Source organism: Acomys russatus, chromosome 1 (assembly GCF_903995435.1).
Source record: "Acomys russatus chromosome 1, mAcoRus1.1, whole genome shotgun sequence".
Taxonomy (NCBI): Eukaryota; Metazoa; Chordata; class Mammalia; order Rodentia; family Muridae; genus Acomys; species Acomys russatus.
In genome coordinates this window covers 80,675,137-80,683,837 of record NC_067137.1, presented here as the reverse complement: position 1 = coordinate 80,683,837, position 8,701 = coordinate 80,675,137, and positions in this window count along the sequence as shown.

Below are 8,701 nucleotides of genomic sequence, written 5' to 3'. Positions count from 1 at the left end.
ATTGAGAGGCAATTCATAAAAAATCTTGATAGAATATCTGCATAAACGTAGATGATTTGAAGGACACCATCAGTCCCTCACTGGTACCATGAGCACAGTGCTCGACAGTTGCTGAATGCCACCCCTCCAAGCACACACTGGCCTGCTGAAAAGGACAGATCACATGACAGACAATAAAACAAGCCAACATTCTTAAAAATTTTTTTGCCCCCAAGACCGGGTCCCGTATGTAGTCCTAATTGTCCTGGAACTTGATCTGTAGACCAGGCTGGCCTCAAAACCAAAGATCCACCTGCCTCTGCCTCCAGAGTGCTGGGATCAAAGGCACATGCCACCGTTGCCTGACAACAAGTCAACAAATTTTAAGGAATTGAAAAAATATAATGGTTTTTTTTGGTGTGGTCACAATTGAATTAAACAAGAAATCAGTATCAGTATGACATCTACTCAACCCCCAAATAGCCAGAAATTCAACAAGATTTTAAAAAAATAATTTATATGACAAAAAAAAAAAAAAATCCCTAGCAAAGCTAAAAAATATTTTGAACTGAATGAAAATAAAGTGTATTGGATCAAAATGTGTAGAAGCCATTAAAATAGTTTCAACATGTGCATTATTCAAAAACATTTAAATCAGAGGATGATTAAAAATGAGAGCAGGAATCAACAAAGTAAACACTCAACAGATAAAAGAGAAAAACTAATTTTTAAAAAATTGACAAAACACACAAATCCTTAAACTAGATTGAAAGAAACTATATGTCACCAATATGAGGAATGAAAAAGGGGCCGCCACCAACATAAGCCCTGTAAACAGCTAAAGGATAAAAAGGTATGCTAAAAAACCTGAACATTATGTGAAAATTCTTGAAAAAAGTATCAAATTTGATATGAGAAATAGAAAATCTAAATAGCTGAATTATCAAACACCTTCCCAGATGGAACTCCAGTGCAGGAAACCTTCCTGGTGACTTCTGTCAAATATTCACAGTAGAAATATATTCCAAGATATACAGAGATTTTTATAATATAATAGTATTCCCCAGGGAAGAACCCTCAAATCGGTTACTAAAATACAACTTGGTCCCTGAAATCATATGTGTACAGGTAAATTTGTAAGGATCAAGTCAGTTGTACTTATATCTTTAGGAATATATATACAAGGGAGGTCAGGACTTTGAAAGGGTTGGAGGAAGGAGAGGGGGGATGATATAATTATACTTTAATTTAATATATGTATTCTAAAAATAAGAAAATAATGCTTCAAAGATCACTGTATTGGACAGTTGAGTAAACTCCATAAGCATAGGAAAAGAGTCAGAGTAGAAGAGAGAGCTTGCTGCAGCTCACTATAGGAGGCCAGCATCACCCTAATCCAACAGAAACATCACAAAAGGATTTGGCAGACCAGCAATCTTCATGAACAGAGTGAGACGTTCCCATCAAGGTACCAGCAAATTGAATTCAGAAATATTCAGAAGAATACAAAACATTTTATATATATATATATATATACTGAAGAAACACATGGAAAACCCCTAAATATCATTAATTAGCTACCAGGAAAATGAAATAGCAGTAAAGGCTTATAAAAAGGTTACACAAATTACAGAATGACTATAATCATCACCATCATCACCATCATCATTATCATCATCATCATCCCAATATATGTAATACTGGGGTGAAGATGTGGGGTAACTGGGACTCTCCCATACTGCTGATAAGTGTAAAATGCTACACACACTCTAGAAAAACTTGATCATTGCTTGCAAACATCTACCATACAACCAGCCCCTCCATCTTTATATTTACAAAAAAAAAAAAAAAAAAAAAAAAAAAAGGTGAAGGGGGGTGCTGGAGAGATGGCTTAGAGGGTGAGAGCACTGATTGCTATTCCAGAGGTCCTGAGTTCAATTCCCAGCAACCACATGGTAGCTCACAACCATCTGTAGTGTGATCTGATACCCTTTTCTGGCCTGCAGGTGTATACGCAGGCAGAGCACTGTATACATAATACTAAATAAATACATCTTTAAAAAGAAGGAAAGAAAGAAAGCAAATATGTTTCCATATAGGCCCACTTTTCTTTTCTTTTCTTTTCCTTTCTTTCTTTCTTTTTTCTGAGACAGAGTTTCTCTGTGTAGCCTTGGCTATCCTAAACTCCCTTTGTAGACCAGGCTGGCCTCAAAATCACAGAGATCCGCCTGCCTCTGCCTCATGAGTGCTGGGATTATAGGCATGCGCCCTCATGCTGGGGTACATATATGCTTTCTTTTCAACATTTTTTATTCTTGTCCAAAATTAGATATAACCTAGATGCTCATCAACCTGTGAATGCGTAAATACGTTGTGGTATGTCTGTACAATGGAATAATACCAAGCAATGACAAAGGTCAAGCTATCCATTTTGTGCCATCTCAAACCAGCAGGAATAAGTGTCCTAAAGGGCGTGGTGTCAAGTGGGAGAACTGGGGATGAGAAACAGAGAAGACAAGAAGGAAAGAAGGCAAGAGCACTAGCTGGACCAGCAGGTCTTGCCAAAGCTGATCGCCTATGCGACGTTTAGTAAGAAACACAGCACCATATGTACTATTTGCAGGGCCAACAGAGACCTAAGCTAGACAATACTGGCAAAGAGGACACAGGGCACCCCAGGCCTTAAGGACTCATCATCCTAAGGACTGATTACCACAGCCTAGGGGGAAGAGTTGGGTCCAATAAGACATTAACTCCAGCACCACACAGACCTTGCCAAATCATGCTGGACAAGGACACAGAACTAAAGTTGCCTTTGTCCTTTCACCCGGGCCTCTAAGAAAGTCTTGGATTGGTCTTATATTTAGCAAAACCAAATAAAAAGATGGGCCCACATGAAGGCATATTCTTTCTTTTCAACATTTTTTTGCTATCATCTCAAACTAGGAAAAACCTAAATGCTTGTGAGCAAACAGTGGTATATCTGTGCAATATCAAGCAATTAAACAAAACATGACACTGATATTCATATTTGTATACTTAAAAAATATAAACATAAGACAATATCATAATGTCTCAAAATCATCATGCTGAGTGAAAGAAAAATGTAAGACCCTATGTAGGGAACTAGGGTCAGATGGGCCAATTTATGTTCAGACAACGTGGGGATGATATAGACATCCAAAATGGCTGCCATTGGCTATCCAGGGTCTATATCAGCCCCCAAATGGCTGACAGCAGCTGTTCAGAGAACCCAAAAGTCAGCAGTGGTGTACTCCATTACTTACTGCTTCTGGCCAAATGCCTCTTGCGTGTGGGTTTAGCATAAATATAGCCTTGACGTCTGCGTCATGAAGCTTTGCCTTCAAAATCATGCCTCTCTGTGTGTATGTGTGTGTAGGTGTGTGTGTGTGTGTAGGCTTGTGTTCCGGTCTATGTGTGTGCCAGTGCCTACTATATGTGGTGTGTGTATGCTGGCACATGCCTGAGTGTCTGTGGGTGCCTACCTGCCTAGCAGAGTTGGCTTATAGTGAATAAAGTATGTCTTATCTGTCTATGAAATCCCCACAATCTCCTCACATCTTGGCCTCCAGTGACTCTAATTCTATCCTGATATCAGAGTAAGAACCTCACCCTGCCAAAGACTTCTTATTGTATGATCACATTTATTTAGATTATGTACAGTAAAAGTTAATCTATACTTTCAGAAAACAACCCATGGCCACCTGGAGTTTAACAAAACAATGTGAAGAGACTGAAAGAAATGCACATTTGCCAATTGCCACCAGGATTTCATGAGTTCAAAGGTCAAAACTCATCAGTTACAGTTATTACCCTTCAATTATAGTCCAGAGAACCAGCTTAAATATTTTTCTCAAAAAAGAAATGAACAAAACCCAAGAAAAATGAGAAGAAAACAAACTGGTAGACTTGAAATTAGCTTTTTTTGTTTTTAATTTCATGACCCATCTGTGTTGATCTACTGACAGTATTAACCCCGTTCCTCTTCTTGTTTTCATCCACACTGTCTCTCTTTCCTTTGAGATTATATGGCTGTTTAACTCAGTTCCTGCCTTGATATGGAGTTTTGCTCTTCATCTCTGGCAGGTCTTGGCTGACTAGAGCTTACTCTTGGGTGTGTTTCCTCACTTGCTGTTGTATTAGTCATGGCTCTCTAGAGGAACAGAATCAATAGAATAAATCTGTATGTTAAAAGGGGATTTACTAGAGTAGCTGACAGGCTACAGCCAGGCTATAAAACAATGGAAAAGCCAAGAATCCAGTAATTGTTCAGTCTATGAGGCTGGATGCCCCAGCTGGTTTTCAGTTCATATTAGAATCCTGAAGAAGTAGGTTCTAACACCAGTGAAATAATCCCTTAGGAGCAGGATGGGTGAACTTGCCAGCAAGAGTGAGAGCAAGCAGGCAAAGGCACAAACTTCCTTCTTCCGGCCCCTTTATGTAGGTGACAGCCAGAAGGTGTGGCCTGGATTTAGGGTGGATCTTATGAACTCAAATAATCCAATCAAGGCAATTCCTTACAGGCACACCCAGATGCTTGGTTATCAGTTGATTTCAGGTATAGTCAAGATTACTCATCACATCATCTAAGATACCCTTGAAATTGAGTGTTTGTAGGTCATTTCTCTTAGGGTGTGCCTGTTTCTGCAGAGGGGAATCCTGCAACCTCCTGCAGCCAGTGTTCTAGCTCAGGGCAGAAAGAAAGCCTTTACAGCCAGCCAGCTGCTGTCTTCCTAGGCACAGAGCCACTACCTTACCAGCAACTGAAGCTCTGCTTCAACAGTCCCACTTCCCTGATGGTCCTGGTCCTGAGCCTCCATGACACTTCCTGAGTGGGACACACCCACTTATAGCTATGATGGAGGCCTCTCATTGACCAGGATATGGGGACATTTTTTTTGCCACCTTGCCAATTCCTGCCCCAAATTACATTAGAAAGTAGCTGATTCTTCAACTCTCGAGTCTTTCTCAAATTATCCAGACTAAGTTAGCCGACTTCAGCACATGTCTCGCCCATTAAGAACTTCTTCATCTGTTTCCTATCTCCTTAAAGTCTGCCCTTTCCCCTCTTTGGCTGCTTCTGTGCTTACTGTGCTGGGTTTACAAACATTTTATTGCTGCACGGTCAGTTGAGGCATTTGATTGGGACAGAGGTAAATGTAACTGTGCTCTATCTAAAAACCCAGAAATCGCTGCATGCCTGCAATCCCAGCATTTGGAAGGTAAAGGCAGGAGGATTACAAGTTCAAGACTAGCCTGGGTATATCAACACTGTCTAAAAACAAACAAACAAACAAACAAAAACAAAAACAAACAAACAAACAAACAAAAACAAAAGCAAGCCAAACACACAAAAATCTCAAGAGAAACTCAACAGCTGTAATTTCATGTGTAGCTGGCTGCTTGGGAACAGCACAGTGTATCCTCCATGAAGACTGAGGATGGATGAACTAAGCCTGTGCCCTTATGGAGACTGCTCACTGCCGATTCCCACTGGTACACACTGAAGAGTTTCTGGCATTGCCAGCAACCACTGCCTATTTCCACGTACAGCCTCCCAGGACCATTCCCGTGGGTTTTATCTGGACACTTATTTTGAATGTGGAAACAGCCTGCCCTTTAGAAGCTGAAGAAACAAATATTTTCCACATCAGTAAGTTAATACTGCGTAATGAATGAGGATTGAGAGAACCCATCGGGAAGACGAAACTTTCCTCCCTAGTGGATCTAATTGTAATGCTGGAGCAAAAGATGTCCTTTATTTGTTCCCAGCTTAGCACCAGCCATGGAGCCCCAGAAGCAGACTATGGCTGCAGTATATGAATACAATTAGCTAGTGAGGTCGTACTGAATGCTGGACAAGAGAGGGAAGCCACCAAGGGATTAAGTCACATTGCCCAGTGTCAAATGACAAGTCATGGCACAGATAGGACTAGAATTTTTGGCCTCTAGATTTTTAGCTCATTTCATTTCAGGTATTTTCCTCTTTTTCATTTTAAGATATTTATTTTTAATTTTTAAGTGTATGTGTGTGTATGTGTGTGTGTGTGTATAGTTTTGTGCACGTGTATGTGGGAGGTGCCTGAGAAGGTCAAACGCTTTGGATCTAGAGTTAAGGGAGGATGTGAGCCACCTGGTGTGGGTGCTGGGAACCAAACTTGGGACCCTCGGAAGAGCAGACTACTCTTCCATCTCTACAATCCCCGACCCACACTCCTTGCATATAAGGAAGTAAACAAAGACAGACAGACAGATGTCTTACAATCCCTCAGATTTTTATATTCATGAGGTTACACTGAGAAGCAGGTACAAAGCATTGGGAGATGAAGCTTTTGCCCCTCTGTAGTCACTTTGTTTTGAGGAGGCAATTCTGGACATGTCCCACCCACCCACCCCACCCCTCAACCTCCCCAGCACCCCAATTTGTGCTGGCCTGTGTTTGCCAACTTGACACTTGGGAAATGGAACCTCAATTGAGGGAATTCCCTCTGAAAAAATGACCCATGGGCACACCTGTAGGGCACCTTCTTGGTTGCTGTGAGAGGGCCCAGCTCACTGGGGGTGCTGCCACCCCTGGTCTGGTAGGCTCAGGTGGTCTATAAGAAAGTAGGTTGAACAAGGCATGGGGACCAAACCAGTAAGCAGCACCCCTCCATGGCCTCTGCATCAGCTCCTGCCTCCAGGTTCCTGCCTTGAGTTCCTGCTCTGACTGCTTTCAAGATGGAAGGTTAGATGAACTAACGCTTTTCCTCTTTAAGTCGCGTTTGGTCATGATGTTTTATATGAACATCAGAAACCCTAACTAAGATACTACTGACCCCCATGAACAATGTGGGTGAGCATTGCCCCTCTGCTCTCAACAGAAACCTCTCCACACATGACCATGCCAAGTGGGAGCCCAGTCCCCAAACTTAGGTGGAATCCAGCACCCTCAGAACCTGTTCCCCCAGGCACAGACTAAAGGAAAGCTGTGAAGACCTTTCACCAACATGGTCTTTCCTGCTTACAAGGTCTCTGCCTTTTCACATGGACATTTGCAATCAAAGCTGCTGGAGGCATGAGTTCTTGACATCATCTATCTGGCTGAAGAGAAAATGTCCTGAGGGTGAGTGTTGCCACATGACTGTCGGGGGCGCACAGCCAGACCCAGTGTTCAAATCCACACCCTGTGTTCTTCTATAGAGTCCACAGGAGTAAGTCATCTGCAAGGCTATGGCTTTGTGATCTTTCCTCCCCTCCCCTCCCCACCCTCCTTCTCGCTCTACTTCCTGCTCTTCCTCTTCCTTTTTTTTTTCTTTCCTTCCCTTCTTCCTCTCTTCCTTCCTTGAACGTTTCCTTCCTAATGGAATTCTTTGGGCGTGTGGTAGGCTAACACTGGCAATTCCTGTGCTCTGTGCTGGGCATGGTATGCCAGTCTCCTATAGAATTTCTCTTACCAATATGTAGGTGAGGAAACTAATAGGGAAGTCACTCAGGCCAGTTCACAGGCTAGCAAAGTGTGGAGTCTAGGACTCACACCTAGGCAGCCTGACGTCAGAATCTCCCCCCCAACTTATCACTTTCCCTATTTTCTTTTCACTTAAAAAGAGAAAAATATGGGGCACCAGAGTTCGTGTGAAAGTCAACTGTGGAGAATGTCCTGACCATTGGCTAGATCTGCGTAGGGGTTTGAAGTTTACTGCACGTATTGTCCTTGGCACTTTCACACAAACTCTGGTGCCCCATATTTGACCATGTCTCCTGGATGGGGAGACTTAGTGGCACTCACAGGAAGGATAGCAGGCTACCAAGAAGAGACTTGATACCCTATGAACATATATAGGGGGAGGAAGTCCCCCTCAGTCACAGTCAGAGGGGAGGGAGTAAGGGGAAAATGGGAGGGAGGGAGGAATGGGAGGATACAAGGGATGAGATAACCATTGAGATGTAATATGAATAAATTAATAAAATATATTTTAAAAAAGAGAAAAAAATACTGTAGGGCTTGGTGGGGCATACCTGTAATCCCAGCACTTGGGAGGCAGAAGCAGCTGGATCTCTGTGAGTTCAAAGCCAGCCTGCTCTACAAAGTGAGTCCAGGACAGACAAAGCTACAACAGAGAAAGCCTGTCTTGAAAAATGGAGAGAGAGAGGGGTGGGGGTGGGGGCAGAGGGAGAGATGGTGAGTTAAGAGAGGTTTGATTCTTACATTGGCCAGCAAATTGGCATGGGCCAAGATTTTTGAAAAATAAGATTTTCACCTGTTGGTCATGTGACAGTATTATGACTAAGATCTTCTGAGCCAGGTTTGTATTTTGAAGGACACCAGAAGACACACTTACAAAAGACTATTTCTCAGCTCCTTCTATTTTCTGCCTGGCATGGTGCTAGATGACAGTCAGCTATTAGCCACATGGCTTCAGTGAGCTTTCTTCATTACGTCAAACATTCGGATGGTTCTAGCCTTTATTATTAGGGTATGAATGAACCCAGTGGATGTGCATCCTTTTAATCCATAGCAAAGATTTAAGGGCATAACTGCTGGACCATTTTAGAGAGGGAAGGTTATTATTATTATTATTATTTTGAGGCACTTTTTATTACTTCCTCTGGGAAGAAACAATTGGCATTGTTAGCAACTAATACTAATGCTAAGGGTGATGGTGTCGGATTACAAGCAGGTGCAAGGGGCACTCCCTAAAGCATAGAAGCAGAAATAAAA